Below are 21,021 nucleotides of genomic sequence, written 5' to 3' on the forward strand. Positions count from 1 at the left end.
AAAATAATTGTCAATACACAAACGTTTTCTAATGTATTCTCTAACTCTGAGAAAAGAGAGTGGCATAATATCCACAAATCAGTGTATATATGATACTTGTCTGGATGATAAAGTATAAAATTGAGGGCATAAACACTAACATGTACATTTTTGGGGGACTATATTTACATAATACAGAATGAGTTGTGTATGTTTTTCAGATGAAAAAGACATAGCTGTTTACATTTTTCAGACAAAATAGACATGTTGACTTAGAAGGTAACACTCGAATTTTAATGTGTACAATAAACCAGACATCTTGTTAATGCAGATTATTTTTTCAGGAGATCTGAAATAAAGTCTAAGTTACTGAATCTTTACCAAGTTTACCAGTAATGCCAATGTTTTGGCCCCAAAAGATCATTTTGTCAAACATCCAGTAAGTGGAAGAGTCTGTTTTTTTTTAAGTTTTTCTGGCCTGTAAACAAAGATGAGAGCTTTCATTTACCAAAGAAAGATAAATACAAAGAAAACCTCAAAAACAGGGCAGCTGCCAGATTAAATGTGATGGTTTATGGACATCAGCTGCATAAAGATACTTAATGAAAACAAAAAAAAAAAAACAACTCTACAGCAAAAAAATCTGTAAGAGAGCTTACTAAGCAAGTGAGTTATTAACATCAAATGCACTAGGACAAGTTTTTATAGTGTGCTGATGCACCCAGAAGGACACAGCATCACTACTGAGATATTGCCCCCACTAAAACCAGTTACAGTCTGAATTTAACCATAAGAAAACATCAGTTGTATGGAAAGTTAAAGATACAGATATCTTCCACGTTCTACAATTTTTAATAGTGACTTTAAGTAGTCTTTCTTTAGCAACCAAATAAGCAGGTATCTCCTGGTAATTTTTGTTTGTTTGTTTTTTGTTTTTGTTTTTGTTTTTTTTGAGACTCAGTCTCGCTCTGTCGCCCAGGTTGGAGTACAATGGTGCCATCTCGGCTCACTGAAACCTCTGCCTCCAAGGTTCAAGAGATTCTCCTGCCTCAGCCTCCTGAATAGCTGGGACTACTAGCGCGTGCCACCATGCCTGGCTAATTTTTTGTATTTTTAGTAGGGACAGGGTTTCACCGTGTTCGCCAGGATGGTCTCAATCTCCTGTCCTTGTGATCCATCCGCCTTAGCCTCCCAAAGTGTTGGGATTACAGGCGTGAGCCAAATTGCACAGCCACTTCTTTCAGAACTTTCTGGGTAATAAATGCCATTCTGTTTAAATGAGCATTTTCTTAATCGTGTAATGCCTCAAAATAATAAAGAACACAGAAAAAACTGCAACATTACATGCTCTCCATCTTTACTAAGAACCCCAGGTTTTCCCCACAGAAATATAGAGTATCATTGCTGGATGCTGTGGCTCATGCCTATAATCCCAGCACTTTGGGAGGTTGAGGCAGGTGGATCACATGGTCAGGAGTTTGAGACCAGCCTGACCAACATGGTAAAACCCTGTCTCTACTAAAAATACAAAAATTAGCTGAGTGTGATGATGCATGCTTGTAATCCCAGCTACTCTGGAAGCTGAGGCAGGAGAATTGCTTGAACCCAGGACGTGGAGGCTGCAGTGAGCTGAGATCATGCCACTGCACTCCAGCCGGGATGACAGAGTGAGATTCCGTCTCAGAAAGAAAGAAAAGAGAGAAGAGAAGAGAAGAGAAGAGAAAAGAAGAAAAATATTGAGTATCCACAGTTATCCATGTTCAACAGCCAGTCAATATTTTTAATATTGCAGATCACAAATTCATGGTGAGAATTCTGCATGGCATATAAGAAACCATGATGTGGCCAGGCGTGGTGGCTCAAGCCTGTAATCCCAGCACTTTGGGAGGCCGAGACGGGCGGATCACGAGGTCAGGAGATCGAGACCATCCTGGCTAACATGGTCAAACCCCGTCTCTACTAAAAATACAAAAACTAGCCGGGCGAGGTGGCGGGTGCCTGTAGTCCCAGCTACTCGGGAGGCTGAGGCAGGAGAATGGCGTAAATCCGGGAGGCGGAGCTTGCAGTGAGCTGAGATCCGGCCACTGCACTCCAGTCCGGGTGACAGAGCGAGACTTCGCCTCAAAAAAAAAAAAAAAAAAAAAAAGAAACCATGATGTACAGAAGGCTGTGATATATAGAAACGAAGTATTTTTCAGAGACCCTTGACTATCATAAGCATTTGTAAAAGTAGTTAAGAAAAACTCATTAGGGAGAAAAAACACAAGTATAGAAGTAAAGATTTGCAAGTACTAAGCACATGGCAATCCAGGAGGCAGAGTGGACACAGCTCTTGATGTCAGAAATGTTTAGCTGAAAAAAAGTCATTTTTTCTCTTTCTCCTCCTCCTCTAGAATTATTTCTCAGATGACACTTTCTGGACTAATTATACCTGCATCTTTAGAATATGCCTTTAAAAATTTGAGCACCACATGTTCATCTTTTACCACCACACCCAAAGGTAGAAAGCCCAAGACAGAAAAACTCTACCCATTTCTGTCCTTTATAACAGAAAGGATTTAGGAACAATGAGCTGCTCCACAGAGATAAAAATATAAGTTTCTCTGCAGCCAGGCGCAGTGGCTCATGCCTGTAATCCCACACTTTGGGAGGCTGAGGTGGGTGGATCACTTGAGGTCGGGAGTTCGAGACCAGCCTGACCAACATGAAGAAACTCCATCTCTACTAAAACTACAAAATTAGCAGGATGTGGTGGCTCATGCCTGTGATCCCAGCTACTCAGGAGGCTGAGGGAGGAGAATCGCTTGAAACCCGGAGGTGGAGGTTGCAGTGAGCCAAGACTGCACTATTGCACTCCAGCCTGGGCAACAAGAGTGAAACTTCATCTTTAAAAAAAAAAAAAAGAAAAAAGTGTGCGTGTATATATATAATATATATATTTTATTTTTTTGGTCCTCAGGTTCTCTCCTCTGCTACAGACACTAGCAATTTCTGCTACAGTAATAGAAATATTGGCCACACTGTCGTGTCCTTACCAAACCCAAACAGAACAGGTTCCTGGACCACCCTTTAGTGCAAAGGCAGCACTTAACTCTCATAAATGTACCTTGAACTCGTCATACTTGATTCTGGCACCTTAGAGTCACATGAGGCACTTAATTAAAACAAATAGACGCTTTCACCCAGAACACTAAACAAACTGTGAAAAGGGTACAAGAGAGTTCTGCAAATTGGCCACGTGATTCTAATTAGAAGCCTGTGCTTATAACCACTTACCTAAGCACTGCTACTCAAGCTTTAATGAGCTTATAAATCACTTTGTAAATTTGGCCCCACTCTATGTAGTATGATTCTTCAGGTTTGGAAAGGGTCCATAAATGGGTATTTTAAAGAAGTCCCCTGTCAGTTCTGATGTCACTCTCTCTGGGCTCATTATTAGCATTGGTTAGAAAAATGAGGCATGGCACAGAGTCCCTTACATTCAGCAGTCTTGTCACAACACAAATACTTTTGATACAAATGAAGACAACCATTCTTTATCTTAAAGTATTATATTATTTGCTGGCTTTTTAAAGTTTATAGAGAAAACAGAAAGCAGCAATTTCTGAGTAAGTCTGCATTTAGAAAACAGCATGTACACATGTACTAATGCAACATTTATTAAGCAGGTACCATGTGCTCAATAAGAGGTTACAGAGCACTATGATAACCCATTACTTAATTCTGATAAAATCTGTGAGTTTATACTAAGTGTTCAATAATTCCAAGGATTTAGAATAAGAACCCAGTATTTTTATTTCTTCTTTTGTTTATCTGTCACTGATTTTTTTTAAAAAAATATATAGAATAAAGTCTAAATATAGACAGATGAGTGGGATACAGATAGAAAGAGTTTAATGTAATTTAGATGAATTTTTGTTGTGTTTATATTTACTATTTTGTGATTTGTGAATCAATTATATCTGCAGGGACAGAAAACAAGTTGCTAAACATAATCTCTCTGCAAACAATGGTTTCAATAAAAAATTTAAAAATTAAGACCATATAAATCATGTTTCATATTTTCCATTTATCTGCTTCTGGGTTTCAGAAAATCATGAGCATCAACCCTAAAAAAGCAACAGGATTCATCATCCAAAACTCTGATCTCTTCTAGTTAGTTCTGGGAGACATGACTCCAGAGTATGGCCATACCTAAATAAGGTCTTCACAAAGGGTGAACCTGATCAGGGCTGGGGCAAAGTGTAGAACTAATGTAAAATTCTGTTCTTTATGCCACTGGGGAGTATTTTCAGTTGTTTCATTTTTTAAGTGTACCAAAAAAAAAAAAAAAAATCTTAAATCTCAGCGTTTGTATAATTTTTAATATTTTTAAACCCCACTGCCCTCTCAAGGACATATCACATACTAATAAGCAATTTAAACAAAACTCTTAAGGTTTTCTAAAATAATTTTTAGAAGATAAGTATTCTTAGCAAGCTAAAAAATACAAATAATAACTCTTTTATTTATAAATATATGTTCAGGTGTAGACATCAGAAGTCTCAACAATATAAAGAAAATGGTGTAAATAAATCCCATATATTTGCACACATCTATTTATTGTACCCACCATATGATGTATAATTAAAGCACTTATCCAGTTGATAGTCAAGACTAAAAGTTCTTGCATGGTAGGGACCATGATTGCTTTATCTATTTTTCTAATGACTATATGAAATGGAATCAATTTGTTTATCTGTTTGAGTCTCCAGATCTCCTCCTTGTTTTTCACCCAAGTACCAGGGAACCAGAGAAACTCTCATCTGGGTACCAGCCAAAGACATCTCTTGTATGGTGGGAGGAACAAATACCAGATGACTCATTTCTTTTACACTAAGACAGAAGCAAAATTAACCACTCTTGTCAGCCTGACGCAATTCTGTTCTGGAGATTCTCAAATGTCTCAGATGCCTAGGTGATTATGAGAGCATTTCCAGTGACCCTGGGCTGATGGCCCAATAATAAGCCAGCAGGAGAGACTCAGGCTGATTCTAAAAAGAAAATGAAACTATCCGGTGGAGCTCCAGAACCTGGATCACCTGTCCTGATTAGCTAGCTTTTGGGCACGTAGAAGGACAATAACACCCCGGTATCACATTTTCCAGGTAGCTATAGTTGTGCTCAAGGCTCTGGCTACTTCGTGGCCTTGATCTCTCACTCCTAAGATGCTTGTTTACACTTAGAGATTCTGCCATCAGATTCTATTTACACCTGTAGCCTCTCACATAAAGATAGCGATGTGAAAAGGTCAAAGAGCCACACTCTCAAAGGAGGGACCTGAAATGTCTACATTGACATCTCACAATGCAGAAAATGCCTCCTGTTGGTTTTCTGTACATTCTCAATCTAAAGTCTGGCCCTGTTTTGTAAATTCCAGGCAGAGGCCAGACCTTATTTGCAGATTCCAGATAAAATCAACATCACTCTACATTTTTGGCTGTTACAGCAAGTATAATCAAAGGAGAAATCTACTCAGAGGTTGCTCTAGAAAATTCTAAATAATATTTCACCTAAAAAAAAGCTGACACAACATGAATATAAGTAGACAGTTTATTGGGGCCAAGCTTAAGCACTGTAACTTGAGAAGAAATATTCAAGATGCCTGGAATCTACACTTTGATTAGCAGCAATTATAAGTGGATTTGTGAAGGTAAAAAAAGAAGAGAGACAGAGAGTGAGGTGATACAAACTAGTTTGTGAGAAATTCTTCTTTGTTTAAATAAATAACTTATTATTGGTTTAACTTATACCTACTTTTGGCAATAGTGAACGGCTTCAAGAGATGAATACATAGTTGAAAGTAAGGAGAAAGACATAATTGTGCTCTTATTTTAATGTATGAGTTTTATAAGTAAAAAGACTTGCAGACAGGCACAGTGGCTCACGCCTGTAATCCCAACATTTTAGGAGGCCAAAAAGATAGGATCACGAAGTCAAGAGATGGAGACCATACTGGCCAACATGGTGAAGCCCTGTGTCTACTGAAAAAAGTAATACAAAATTAGCCAGGTGTGGTGGCACATGCTTGTACTCCCAGCTACTTGGGAGGCTGAGGCAGGAGAATAGCTTGAACCTGGGAGGAGGAGGAGGTTGCAGTGAGCCAAGATCATGCCACTGTACTCCAGCCTGGTGACAGAGCAAGACTCCATCCCACCCCCACCCCCCCCCCAAAAAAACTTGCATTTCTCAAATGAAACTTTTGTTTTGTTTTGTTTTTGAATTTCTAGACCTAGATTTAGAATTTGGAGTTGCAGATCTAGGTCCTAGATGGGTGGAGTAGCAGTAGGTGTTACCTGCAATTGTGAGCATTTTAGTAAGAGGAAGGAAAGAGAAGTGGAGATTCTCATGTCTCCATGTCTACTCAATGCACACTTGTTACACTGATTGGGTTTCTGGGCTCCATGGTCTCTGAATCACCTTCAGGTCTGAAGATACAAGAGTCATTGAAAGAAGTAAAATGGTTAATATCTGCCCTATAAAGTTTGTAGAAATCTAGGCCAGGCGAGGTGCCTCACACCTGTAATCCCAGCACTTTGGGAGGCTAAGGTGGGTGCATCACCTGAGGTCGGGAGTTCGAGACCAGCCTGACCAACATGGAAAACCCCTGTCTCTACTAAAAATACAAAATTACCCAGGTGTGGTGGTGCATGCCTGTAATCCCAGCTACTCGGGAGGCTGAGGCAGGAGAATCACTTAAACTCAGGAGGTGGAGGTTGCAGTGAGCTGAGATTGTGCCACTGCACTCCAGCCTGGGCAACAAGAGCGAAATTCCGTCTAAGAAAAAAAAAATGGTTTGTAGAAATCTGTTCTAGCCTCTCTAGAAGTGACTGTGGAGGACTATAGATACCAAATAGGCAGAGACACAATTCTGCCTGCATATTTAGGTGACAACATGCATTTTACAGCATAATTGTGAGAAGCCTGAGAGGGAAAGTCCCCTCTAGAGTAAAGCTTGGTTGGCATCTTATTTGTTTATATTATGTCTGGTAATTCTAGGAAATATAGTTTTTAAAAAAAATCCTCTTCAGCCCCAGAGAAACCATGATAATAGCAAAGAAAGAAGCTGGGCATGGTGGCTTACACCTGTAATCCCAGCACTTTGGGAGGGAGAGGAGGGTTGATCATGAGATCGAGACCATCCTGGCTAACACGGTGAAACCCCATCTCTACTAAAATAAATTAAAAAAAAAAAAAAAAAAGCCAGGCATGGTGGCATGTGCCTGTAGTCCCAGCTACTTGGGAGGCTGAGGCAGGAAAATCACTTGAACCTGACAGGCAGAGGTTGCAAAGAGTCGAGGTCGCACCACTGCACTCCAGCCTGGGTGACACAGCGAGACACTGTCTCAAAAAAAAAAAAAAAAAAAAAAAGAAAGAAAAGAAAAAGAAAAAGAAAAGAAAGAAAACTCTTTCATTACACAATTAAATCTGAATGTCACATATATTACAGTCAGTCTGCTTAAGAGATTGAAAAGACATAAAGATGGTTATCATAAATAGTTTACAAGTAGAAGAATTTACACCACCATGTCATACACAGTTCATCCTAAATTCCTCTGGTCATTGGGGAGGTCATCCATGTATGCTAATTGTTTATATTCAATGACAAAATAAGCTTTTCACATGTTCATGACAGAAGATAGTTCTGCAACTTGAAGCCAGCTGCCTGCTGAAGGTAGACTTTCATTCTTAGACAAAAGTGGTTGAATAGGGTGTTATCTTTTTGGCTACTTGCATTTTATTTATTTTATTTTATTTTATTTTTTAACTAGTATTTACATATATTTTATGCATTAATGACATACATTTTTCTTACTGTTTTTTAACAGGCAACCTACAGAATGGGAGAAAATTTTTGCAATCTACTCATCTGACAAAGGGCTAATATCCAGAATCTACAAAGAACTCAAACAAATATACAAGAAAAAAACAAACAACCCCATCAAAAAGTGGGGAAAGGATATGAACAGAGATTTCTCAAAAGAAGACATTCATACAGCCAACAGACACATGAAAAAATGCTCATCATCACTCGCCATCAGAGAAATGCAAATCAAAACCACAATGAGATACCATCTCACACCAGTTAGAATGGCAATCATTAAAAAATCAGGAAACAACAGGTGTTGGAGAGGATGTGGAGAAATAGGAACACTTTTACACTGTTGGTGGGATTGTAAACTAGTTCAACCTTTATGGAAAACAGTATGGCAATTCCTCAAGGCTACTTGCATTTTAAAGCAGTGCCTCTCTCCTCCCTGAGGACGGGGTTACAGTACTCCGGTTTCCCCTCTTCTGATTGCCAGTGTTCTCTTTTGTTTCCTACCCTCTGCCACTTCGGTACAGCCCACAGCACAGGGCTCACAGCTGGCAGCTCACATTATAGGTGAATGCCAATTGCCATAGCAGCACTTTAGTGTCACATCAAAGAGTGAAGCCTGAGCTGCAGGAAGAGAGCCTCCCTGGGTAGAACTGCACCTTCACAATAATGGAAATGAGAGCATTATTTAAGCCACAGTTTCTATTTATAATGGTGACATGGAAAATAAACTGCTGGATTTCTAGCATGCATCTAGATAGAGATAGCTCCAAGAGTTCTCACTGTAACAGCCAGGTCTGTCACAGACATTATGGGATACTAATAGGGCTTCTAAAACAGATACACGAAGCATTCTAAAGAAAAACAGCTCTCACTCTGAGAAAGATTATATTGACAGAAAAAAAAAGGTAAAAGCATCTTAAGAAAAAACTGAAATTAGATATAAGATTGTTCAAGTCAGGCAGAAAATATTCCTCCAAAAAGAATTTCTCTCTAAATACCCAAAGTGCATAGCTACTCACAGCATGAGAAACATGAGTATTATGAAGAAAAGAGGTATATTATCAGAAGAATTATAAAAGATTTTTTTCTATCGCTGATGCTAATTTTCTAGCCATCGAATGCGGAATCTATATTCAAATATATCTCACAACTTCCACTAGCACTTTTTGATAAAAAATTAAAATCTGACTGTGTTAATATAGTGGAATATATGTGAACCTGTAAGGTAGCTAACTGGAGAGCTACTACAGTTTTTGGGCAGCCACATCACCTGCCTTTATTTGTCCTGTAATAGCAGCATTCCAATTTGTGAAATGAAAGACACTGAAATTATGCTTACTTACAATTATCCCTGTTGGTTAAATTAATAAGAATAGAAGACTAGGCCGGGTGCGGTGGCTCAAGCCTGTAATCCCACAACTTTGGGAGGCCGAGACGGGCGGATCACGAGGTCAGGAGATCGAGACCATCCTGGCTAACATGGTGAAACCCCGTCTCTACTAAAAAAAAATACAAAAAACTAGCCGGGCGAGGTGGCGGGCGCCTGTAGTCCCAGCTACTCGGGAGGCTGAGGCAGGAGAATGGCGTAAACCCGGGAGGCGGAGCTTGCAGTGAGCTCCAGCCCGGGAGACAGAGCGAGACTCCTTCTCAAAAAAAAAAAAAAAAAAAAAAAAGAATAGAAGACTAATGTCTACTGTAACAATTTGGTAGTAAAATTTCTTTGGCTATTGGATATAAATATGTAAGGAGGAATAATTTTAATGTACTAGTCATAATGTATGGAGGATTTTTTAAAATTTCTGTAACTATATTTCAATTGAAAAACTTTACATTTTGAAAGTGTGAATCACAATATTAAAATAACTAAGGAATTCATTCAAAGTAGACATTGTGGCTTTATATTCATACTATTGTAGAAAATATTATTAAATGTATATGAATGCAGGTTGTCTAACAACACCACACATAACTATGCTAATTGTACTGAAGTAATAAATAGAAACCAAGGTATGACAACATACTCCACTGTTCAGTTTACAAACTGAACTATTTTTGCTTTTGTAGTATAAATACTTCAGCCTATAAATATTGGATAAACAGGGTTGTCAATCAAATTACCCAATATCTTTTAGTCCTTATAATTCTGTTTTGCTAAATTTAATCCTATTTTTATGCTAAACTTTTGTGTGCTCTTGGAATGAGTTTTACTGTGAACAAATCTGTGTCAACTTTAAAAGACTAAAAATAGTAAGAATAACCTTTTGCCAAAGCAAAAACAAAGCAATTAATCTCAGGCCCCAGATAAAGACAATCCTGAGTAAAAAAAATAAATAAATAACAAAGATTTATTTAACTGTTAATATGATTTACATATATTTCAAAAAAAGGGAGATAAAAATCTATATAAAACCTAACTGTTTTAAGAAAAGAGATTTTAGTAAGATATTTTCTCTTATTTTTATGTGGACTAATTAAGCCTCTTATTTCTAATTTATACTTTTACAACAGCCAGGTCTATAAACATGTTCTTAAACTCGTGGACATCTAAAATTTGCACATTGTGCACACATGAAAGAGTGTTTACAGAAGAAAAAGCAGAAAAGAGAAAGGTGTTATATAAAATTAATGGGTTCACATGAATAAAGCAAGTTCTTAGAGACCTATGAAGAGATTTAGATTTTGACACAATAACAGTGGGAGACTACAACATCCCACAGGCACTAAGAGACAGATAACTGAAGAAGAAAATTAACAAAACATTAGGACCTAAACTCAACACTTGACCAAATCGTCCCAATAGACATCTACAGAACTCTTCAGCTTGACAAAAATATAATTCAACAAAAAGAAAACAACTTGAAACCATACAATTACATAAAAATTAAACAACCTGCACTTGAATAACTTCTTGATAATGAAATTAAGGCAAAAACCAAGAAGTTCTTTTAAACAAATAAGAACAAAAAAGACCAGGGCTGGGCACAGTGGCTCATGCCTGTAATCCCAGCACTTTGGGAGGCCGAGGCAGGCGGATCATGAGGTCAGGAGTTTGAGACCAGCCTGGCCAAGATGGTGAAACTCCATCTCTACTGAAAACACAAAAATTAGCCCACTGTGGTGGCACACGCCTGTAATCCTAGCTACTTGGGAGGCTGAGGTAGGAGAGTCGCTTGAACTCAGAAGGTGGTGGTTGCAGCAAGCCGAGATTGTGCCATTGCACTTGGCCTGGGCAGCAAGAACAAAAATCCATCTCAAAAAATAAATAAATAAATAAAAATAAAAATATAAAACCAACACATCAGAATATCTGCAATACTGCTAAGGTGGTGTTAAAAGGGAAATTGATAGCATTTAATGCTCAAAAAGTTAGAGAGATCTTCATTTGACAACCTGACATCATAAATAAAAGAATGAAAGAAGCAAGAGCAAATCAACTGCTAATCTAGCAGCAGACAAGAAATAATCAAAATCAATATCAAGAAATCCAGGAATTAAGTCTATGAAAAAATAATAATATAAATAAACCACTATCTAGATTAATGAAGGAAGAAGGGATGATCCAAATAAACACAATTAGAAATAACAAAAGACATTACTACTGACCCCACAAAAATATATTGAAGTCTACTATGAATATCTCTGTGCCCACAAACAAGCTAGAAAAAATGAAAATATTTTAAACAAATACATCCTTCCAAGAATGAAAAAAAAGAAATCAAAGCCCTAAACAGATGAATAAGAAGCTCAAAAATTGAATTAATGATAAATAGCCAACCAACCAAATAAAGCCAAGGACCAGACAGATTCACAGCTGAATTCTACCAGGTGTACAAAAAAGTGCTGGTATTATTTCTACTGAAACTATTCTAAGAAATTAAGAAAAAGTAACTTCTGTCCAACTTGTTATATAAGAACAGCATTATTCTGATACCAAAACCTGGCTGAGATTTAAAAAAAAAAAAAAAAAAAAAAAAAAATTCAGGCCAATATCTTTCAACATTCATGCAAAAATCCTCAACAAAATACTGACAAACCAAATTTAGCAGCATATCAAAAAGCTAACCCACTATGATCAAGTAGAATTTATTTTGGGAATGCAAGGTTGGTTCAATGTACACAAATCAAATCAATAAATGTGATTCATCACATAAACAGAACTAAAGACAGAAACCGCAAGATTACCTCAATAGATGCTGAAAAGGCTTTTGATAAAATATAATATCTTTCATGTTAAAACCCCTCAAAAACCTAGGCATTGAAAGTACATACTTTACAATAATAAGTTATTTATGACAAACTCTCAGCCAACACACTGAATGAACAAAATCTGGAAGCAGATGGGTGCAGTGGCTCATGCCTGTAATTCCAGCACTTTGGGAGGCCAAGGCAGGTGGATTACCCGAGGTCAGGAGTTTGAGATCAACCTGGCAGACATGGCAAAACCCCATCTCCACTAAAAATACAAAAATTAGCCAGGGGTGCCTGTAATCCCAGTTACTTGACAAGTTGTGGAAAGAGAATCACATAAACCAGAAGACAGAGGATGCAGTGAGCCAAGATTGTGCCACTGCAATCCAGCCTGGGAGACAAAGGGAGACTCTATCCCAAAAAGAAAGAAAGTAAAAAGCTTGAAGCATTCTGCCTCAAAAATTGGCATAAGGCAAAGATTCCTTCTCTCAACTCTTCTATTCAACATAAAATTGGAAGTCCTGGTCAGAGCAATCAGGCAAAACATGACAATAAAAGGAATTTAAACAGAGAGGAAGTCAAGCTATCCCTTTTTGAAGACAACATAACTCTATATCTGGAAAACTGTATAGTCTTGGCAGAAAAACTCTTTAAACCTACAAACAACTTCAGTATCATTACAGGACACAAAATAAATGCACAAAAATTAGTATCATCCTTGTAAATCAACAACATCCATACCAAATACAAATTATAAACACGCCATTAACAATCGGCTGCAAAAAGAACAAAATATCTAGAAATGCAGCTAACCAGGAAGGTGAAACATCTCTATGATAAGAATTACAAACAATGCTTAAAGATGTCAGAAATGGCACAAACAAATGGAAAACAACTTTACACTCATAAGTAGAAAATATCAATATCCTAAAAATGGTTATACTGCCCCAAAAATTTACAGATTTAATGTTATTCTAATCAAATGCCCAAAATATTTTTAACAGAACTAAAAAAAAAAAAAAAAAGAAGAAAGAAAAACTATTGTAAAATTCATATAAAATCAAGAGTCCGAATGGCCAAGGTAATCATAAGCAAAAACAACAAAGCTGAAGGCATTACATTACCTAACTTCAAATTATACTACAGAGCTACAGTAAACAAAGCAACATGGAACTGGTACAGAAACAAACTCATAGACCAATGCAACAGAACGGAGCCCAGAAATAATGCCACATATCTACGACCATCTGATCTTCAACAAAGGTGACAACAGAAATGTGGAAAGAATTCCCTATTTAATAAATGGTGGTGGAATAACTAGCTAGCACTATGTAGAAGACTGAAACTTTATTACACCATATACAAAAATCAACTCAACATTAATTAAAGGCTGAAATATTTATTTGAAAATTATTTTTAAAACCCTGGAAGATAACTTAGGAAATACCCTTCTAGACATAGAAACTGGCAGAGATTTCATGATGAAGATACCAAAAGCCATTGCAACAAAAGCAAAAATTGGCAAATTTGACCTAATTAAAGTAAAGAGCTTCTTCACAGCAAAGGAAACTATCAACACAGTAAACAGACAACCAAAAGAATAATAGGAAAAATTTGCAAACTATGCTTCTGACCAAGGTGTAATATCCAGAATCTATAAGAAACTTAAATAAGTTTACAAGAAAAAATAAAATCTCACTAAAAGAAAAAAAACATGAAAAAGATGTTTTTCAAAAGAAGACAAACGTGGCTAACAAGCATGTAATAAAATGCTCATCAATAATCATTAGAGAAATGCAAAGAAAAACCACAAGATGCCATCTCACACCAGTGAGAAGGGCTATTAAAAAGTCAAAAAATAGACGCTGTCAAGGTTGCAGAGAAAAGGGAATACTTATACTCTGCTGTTAAGAGTGTACATTAATTCAATCATTGTAAAAAGCAGTGTAGCAATTTCTCACAGAACTAAAAAGAGAATTACCATTTCACCAAGCAACCTCATAATTGGGTATATATCCAAAGAAATATATAAAGACACATGCACAAGCATGTTCACTGCAGCACTGTTCACAACAGCAAAGACATGGAATCAACTTGAATGTCTATCAATGGTAGACCGGATAAAGAAAATACGGTATGATCAGACACAATGGCTCATGCCTGTAATCCCAGCACTTTGAGAGGCCAAGGCAGATGGATTGCCTGAGCTTAGGAGTTTAAGACCACCCTGAGCAATATGGAAAAATTCTATCTCTAAAAAAATGCGAAAAGAAAAATTAGCTAGGTGTAGTGGTGCATGCCTGTAGTCCCAGCTACTTGGAAGTCTGAGGTACAAGAGGATTGCTTGGCCTGGCGGGATGGCTTACACCTGTAATCCCAGCACTTTGGCAGGCCGAGGCAGGCGGATCACCAGGTCAGGAGTTCAAGACCATCCGGGTCAACATGGTGAAATTCCGTCTCTACTAAAAATACAAAAATTAGCTGAGCATGGTGGTGGTGGGCACCTGTAATCCCAGCTACTCAGAAAACTGAGACAGAAGAGTCACTTGAACTCCAGAGGAGGAAGTTGTACTGAGCCAAGATGACGCCATTGCACTCCAATCTGGGCAACAAAAGGGAGACTGTCTCAAAAGAGAAAAAAAAAAGAAGACTGCTTGAGCCCAGAAGGTTGAGGCTGCAATGAGCCAAGATCATGCCACTGCACTTCAGCCTAGGCAACAGACTGAGACTCTGTCTCCAAAAAAATAAATAACATGACATAATATAAAATACAAATAAAATAAAAGTACAATAAAATACAAATAAAACAAAAGTAAAACTCTGTCTCGAAAAAAAAAGAAAAAAGATACAACCCCAAAAAAGTGAAATGTATAGGACCAAGAAAAAAGGAGGGAAAAGATGAAGCACAAAGATGATAAACAGCTGTAATTAATAAAATTCTCATCCCTTGTGTTCTCCAGAAGACTTTAAGTGGGGGGGGGGGGGGGACCGCTTTCCATTATGACTGAAATGGTGCTCTCTTTTCTTACCTATCACACGGCCAGAAAAACGCTTTGTACATTTTCTCTTTTTACTCACTGAAAAACAAGCTGACTTTGTCTTCAGTGCTCAACATAAAATACTTTTTTTTTTTTTTTTTTGAGACGGAGGCTCGCTCTGTCGCCCAGGCTGGAGTGCAGTGGCGCGATCTCAGCTCACTGCAAGCTCCGCCTCCCGGGGTCCGGCCATTCTCCTACCTCAGCCTCCCGAGTAGCTGGGACTACAGGCGCCTGCCACGTCGCCCGGCTAGTTTTTCTTTTGTATTTTTTAGTAGAGACGGGGTTTCACCGTGTTAGCCCGGATGGTCTCGATATCCTGACCTCGTGATCCGCCCGTCTCGGCCTCCCAAAGTGCTGGGATTACAGGCTTGAGCCACCGCGCCCGGCCCATAAAATACTTCTTAATCAAACTTAGGTTTATATTCGTCCCACAAGCTCATGAACTTTGATCTTACCCTCAGTCTGAGCCACCATACAACTCCATTTTATGTCCTTACTAAGAACATACATCCGGGTAAAACATTCTCTAATCTAAAATCTGCTTTTATTACCCTCCACTTAAACATTCCCCTCCAACCACCTTTCTAATCTTGTTTGCTTTTCTCTGGAAAGCAAAGCCCTTTTCTGTCTAATCTTTGCAATATTTAAAAATCTTGCCCCAGCGCGGTGGCTCACGCCTGTAATTCCAGCACTTTGGGAGGCCGAGGCGGGCGGATCACAAGGTCATGAGTTTGAGGCTAGCCTGATCAACATGGTGAAAGCCCGTCTCTACTAAAAATACAAAAATTAGCCAGGCTTGGTGGCGCGCACCTGTAATTCCAGCTACTCAGAGGCTGCCTAGTCAACGCAGCGAGATCCCGTAGCAAAAAACAACTTATAGTTGCTACTTTCTCCTGTTGCAATACTCCTTTGAAATTCAATTTTTTTACATATGTTTTATTTTTAAAAGTCTAGAAACTGCCTCAAAACAATAACAACTCCATTTTCAGTAAGACCCTCCCCATCTCCTTTATACTAACCTTATCTGCATTTGCTTGTGGATCCCCAGAGTTCCAAGGCTCTGTAGCTTCTCTCAGTATAGAGGTTTCTTCCCTGGCTTGGATAACCAGGCTGGGAAATTTGCAGGGGAGGCTCCCCAAAAGGAACTAACTGGGCCTTAATAACCTCCTTTTGCAGGCTCAACATTAGCCTCAGCTTAGACTCACTGGGCTTAAACTTCCATGTCAGAGTTATTAACTTGGTTTGTGAAACTAAAACTAAATGTTAGAAAAATTCAGCAATATTACTCACAGTGTTCACATAAGGGAAGAAACTTTGAAGGTGCTCACATTTTATATCAGTAAGAAAAGCAAAATCATTTATTCCTTTCAGACAATAAATGTATTATTATTTGTATTAAAAATCATGTAGTAAACAATTAATTGGCAGGGCACGGTGGCTCACGCCTTGGAAGGCCAAGGTGGGTGGATCGCCTTAGGTCAGGAGTTCAAGACCTGCCTGACAAACATGGTGAAACCCTGTCTCAACTAAAAATACAAAAATTAGCCAGGCGTGGTGGCGGGCACCTATAATCTCAGCTACTCAGGAGACTGAGGCAGGAGAATCGCTTGAACCCAGGAGGTGGAGGTTGCAGTGAGATCACGCCACTGCACTCCAGTCTCAGAGCAAGGCTCCCTCCGTCTCAATAAGTAAAAAAATAAATAAATAAAATAAAATAATATCAAAATATACACTCAAGGATAAATAATTGATAAAGTGAATTAGGGAGGGGAAATTGGCATTTGGGAATATCAGACGAAACTGGAAATTTAGTATTTTCCTGCAAGCCTGAGTTAGGCTGGAGGAATAGGGGATGAGGGGTGGACTTGAAGTCCTGCTTGTAACACATGTGAAAAATTTAGGGAAAAATCAGTCACCAGTGGAGTGTGAAAATAATTAAGTGGCAGGCAAATAGACTGAGGTGGCTCTAGTCCCTGGATTTCTACTTCTAAAAAATAATCTAAACTCAAGAGCATTTTTTGGTAAATTACCACATCGCCGGAAACAAGTTTCAGGTTTAACCAAATATAAACTGCCAATTAAACGCTGATTATATAACCAAGATATTTCCACCTTGATTGTAAAAATTAAGAAACTAGGACAGGCGCGGGGCTCACGTCTGTAATCCCAGCACTTGCGGGGCCAAGATGGGTGGATCACCTGAGGTCAGGAGTTCGAGAAGCCCCTTCCATAGACCACAAATTACAAACCGTAGCTGGGTGCTCTACAATTTTTAAATTACCATTTGATTAAATTATTTAATACTTTCACAGTGACATCCATAAATTTTTAATAACCCTGAGTCAGGATTCTGCCCTGACGATTCTCCCGTGGTCCCTGAACATCTGGGAGAGATGTCGCGCTACTGGTGCAGAGCTGCCCAGAGAGGGCTCCAGGCCATGGTACAGTCACTGCACTGGGAAGACAGGGCGCCAGGGGGCCCTCCTGTCAGCCTAGCTGCCATCTTCTGCAGGCGACTGACGCAGACCTGGACAAGGAGAACTCAGGGTGCAGAGCTGACTGCGGGGAGGCCTGAGTCCCGCCACAGCACTTCCCACCAGTTCCAACCAGCCCTTGCCCCTCTCCGGATGTCGGACCCGGCAATCTCACCATTTCTAGGCTTTCAGTGGCCTTTTGCTGTAGATCTTCAGTACCTGCAGGTCGCAGGGCCACACAGGCTGGGGCTCTAGGTCAGAAGACACAGAGCAGTGAAGACAAGAGCAGGAGCTCCATCTTCAGCTAGAGACAGGGTCCCCCCAACCTACATCCCGGAAGTCACCCTGTCCGCTCCAGTTGTGTGCGCGATTGCAGTTTCCAGTCCACCGTCGCTGATTGGCTATAGTTCAAGACCCCACCTTCTCAGGTCGAGTGACACAACATGTGATCAGCCTAACAGAAGAGTGACAGCCTAAGTTGCAGCCTTTTCAGGGAGGACTTCCTGCCTGAGATGAGCCAGGCCCACCCCCAGAACATGGGAAAAATTCTTTTTTCTATTTTTTTTCAATGTATTCAAAATGTGAACCAAAATGTTTTATGCATATTAACAATACATAAAATTATTGTTCAAGAGAAAATCAGACCGGATTCGGTGGCTCACGCCTGTAATCCCACCACTTTAGGAGGCCTAGGCGGCGGATCACAAGGTCAGAAGTTCCAAGCCAGACTGACAAAGGTGGTGAAACACTGCCTATACTAAAAATACAAAAAGTAGCCGGGCACAGTGGCAGGCGCCTATAATCCCAGCTACTCAGGAGACTGAGACAGAGAATTGCTTCAACCCGGGAGACAGAGGTTGCAGTGGGCCCAGATCATGCCACTGCACTCCAGCCTGGGCAACAAAGCAATGCTTCATCTCAAAAAATAAATATATACATACAAAAAAGTAGCTGGGGGCCAGGTGCAGTGGCTCATGCCTGTAATACCAGCACTTTCCGAGCATGAGGACAGTGGAACACCTGAGGTCAGGAGTTCTAGACCAGCCTGGCCAACATGGTGAAACCCTGTCTGTACTAAAAATACAAAAAATAGTTGGGCTTCATGGTACATGCCTGTAGTCCCAGCTACTCAGAAAGCTGAGACTGCAGTGAGCCAAGAGTGTGCCACTGCAGTCCAGCCTGGGTGACAGAGCAAGACTTTGTCTCCAAAAAAAAAAAGTAACACAATATCATCTGTAATTTTGTTCCTTGATGGCACTGTCTGTGTCACCCGAGGGCTTTATACAATATTTGACAGAGTGGTAATTCTCTATGACCTTGGCAAAAAGAGCAGACTAAGGATTGTGTTTGTTTTCCTAAGCCTAGCTAGAATAGAGAGAAACTCTTTTATTGCCTGGTTCAAGGTGTGAGAATCATCATAGAAACTACAAGCTGGGGCAACATATATGTCACAATTACATCAGTGAGTAGAGAGTGAGCAGAAGAGTCACATTACCTGGGGCTTGTCTAAATATGTTACAATCTTTTTTGGAGGAAAGAACCAGATAGGAGAGTCATATCACATCACCTAGGTACTTGGCCAGGGATGCATTAAAATCTATTTCTGTAAGATAGCTGCAGGTGGCAGGCAGGCAGACTGGGTGCAGTGGCTCATGCCAGTAATCCAGCATATTGGGAGACCAAGGCAAGTAGATCAACTAAGGTCAGGAGTTCGAGACCACCCTGGCCAGCATGGTGAAACCCCACCTCTACTAAAAATATGAAAATAAGCCCAGTGTGGTGATGCATGCCTGTAATCCCCAGCTACCTGGGAGGCTAAGGAAGGAGAACCACTAGAATCCAGGAGGTGGAGGTTGCAGTGAGCCAAGATCACATCACTGTACTCCAAACTGGGTGACAGAGACTCTGTCTCAAAAAAAAAAAAAAATTAAAAAAAAGATGAGCACAGGCCACAAGTCACATCATCTGGGTGCTAGGCCCAGTGATATGTTACAAAGCTCTCAGTGAGCAACACCCTGAGAGGTGAGACACACACCTGGTGGCTGATCCCAGTGATATGTTACCATCTTTTCTTTGTGAATGGAGCATGTAGGCGAGGACATTCACATTTCATAGGATATTGATCCAAAATATGTCACAAGACCGCCTGTGGGCAGGGCGCAGGGAGGAGCTTCCCATTCCCTAATGTCAGACCCAATGATATGTAACAATATGAAAATATGCAAGGTCCAGTCAAAATATAAGTTACATCATCCAGGTGCTGGGTCCAGTGATAACATCACAATTCCCTTGTGGCAGGGTAGAGGCTGAAGAAGAGTCACATTACTACCTAGATGATGAATAGAAAGATATTTCATAATACTCTTGTGGCTAGGGCTTATGTAGAAGACGCTCATCACATGGGTGGCAGCTCCAGCTATAGGTCAGAATGCAAAATGTTTGTAGGGCCCAGGCCAGAGAAAAAGAGTCCCATCACATAGGTGCTGTGCCAAGTGATATATCACAATCCCTTTTTGGTCAGAGTCCAAGCAGTAGAGGAAGTCACATCACCTAAATGCTGCATCCAGCAACATGTCACAATACCCTGAGAGGATGACCCAGGAAGAAAAGTCACATCACCTTGGTAAAAGGCTCAGAAAGAAAACCAGAGTCAGATAACGTAGAAGCTGGGCCCAGCTATATGGCACAATCACTACAGTAGGCAAGACCTTGGCATAAGAGAGTCACATCACATACGTGCTGGGCCCAGAGATATGTCACATTTCCTACTGTGGACAGGTTCAGAAAGAGAAGGAGAGACCTGTCATTTAGGCGACTGGCCAAGAGAGATGTAAAAATGACCACTTGCGCAGGAATCAAGCAGGAGTATCACAACTCTGTGGGCTGGGCCTAGTAGTAAATCGTTGTCGCTTCTGTTAGCATGACCCAGGCCCAAAGATATATTACAGTCTAATCTATGGACGAAGCAAAGATAAAAGAGGAGAGTCACTTAAAATAGTTGATAGGCAGAAAACTCATATCATCTAGGGGCAGGGCACAGCAATTGTCACAATGTATTACATAGGCAGGTCCAAGAAAAAAAAGTAACATCGCTTTGGTACTTAGTTCAGTAATATTTCACAATCTTTCCTGCAGGAAAAACTAAGAAATAAAAGAAAAAAATCAACCATACGCTGTGAAAGGTCACGATTCTTCCTGTGAGCAGATACCAGCTAACACGAGAGAGTCACATCACCTTTGGGATTGGTGCAAAGACATTCATTCATCCTTTCTTTCTTTTTTATTTTTTATTTTTTGAGATGGAATCTCACTCTATCACCCAGGCTGGAGTGCAGTGGCACGATTTTGGCTCGCTGCAACCTCCACCTCCCGAATTCAACCGATTCTCCTGCCTCAGCCTCTTGAGTAACTGGGACTACAGACAACGGTCACCATGCCTGGCTGCTTTGTTTTTTAGTAGAGACAGGGTTTCAGAATATTA

The 21,021-nt window shown here is 39.7% G+C and overlaps 1 protein-coding gene across 6 annotated transcripts in view; it reads right to left on the reverse strand.

The window, feature by feature from the left end:
- Positions 1-21,021, reverse strand: part of LOC117064905 (zinc finger protein 91-like) — a 338,773-nt gene that overhangs the window by 300,408 nt on the left and 17,344 nt on the right. The window contains exons 2-3 of one of the 6 annotated variants that reach the window (XM_033179382.1): positions 17,716-17,791; positions 361-457 (exon numbers count right to left, since the gene is read on the reverse strand). The exons of 2 other annotated variants lie outside the window; for them this stretch is intronic. The gene's annotated coding sequence lies outside the window, so the exon portion shown is untranslated. Of the gene's footprint in view, positions 1-360; positions 458-15,876; positions 15,895-17,715; positions 18,273-21,021 lie in introns of those variants that run through there. 3 more of the 6 variants (XM_033179545.1, XM_033179466.1, XM_033179789.1) reach the window with 3 other exon arrangements.

This window comes from Trachypithecus francoisi, unplaced genomic scaffold, assembly GCF_009764315.1.
Source record: "Trachypithecus francoisi isolate TF-2019V2 unplaced genomic scaffold, Tfra_2.0 Contig00137, whole genome shotgun sequence".
Lineage (NCBI taxonomy): Eukaryota > Metazoa > Chordata > Mammalia > Primates > Cercopithecidae > Trachypithecus > Trachypithecus francoisi.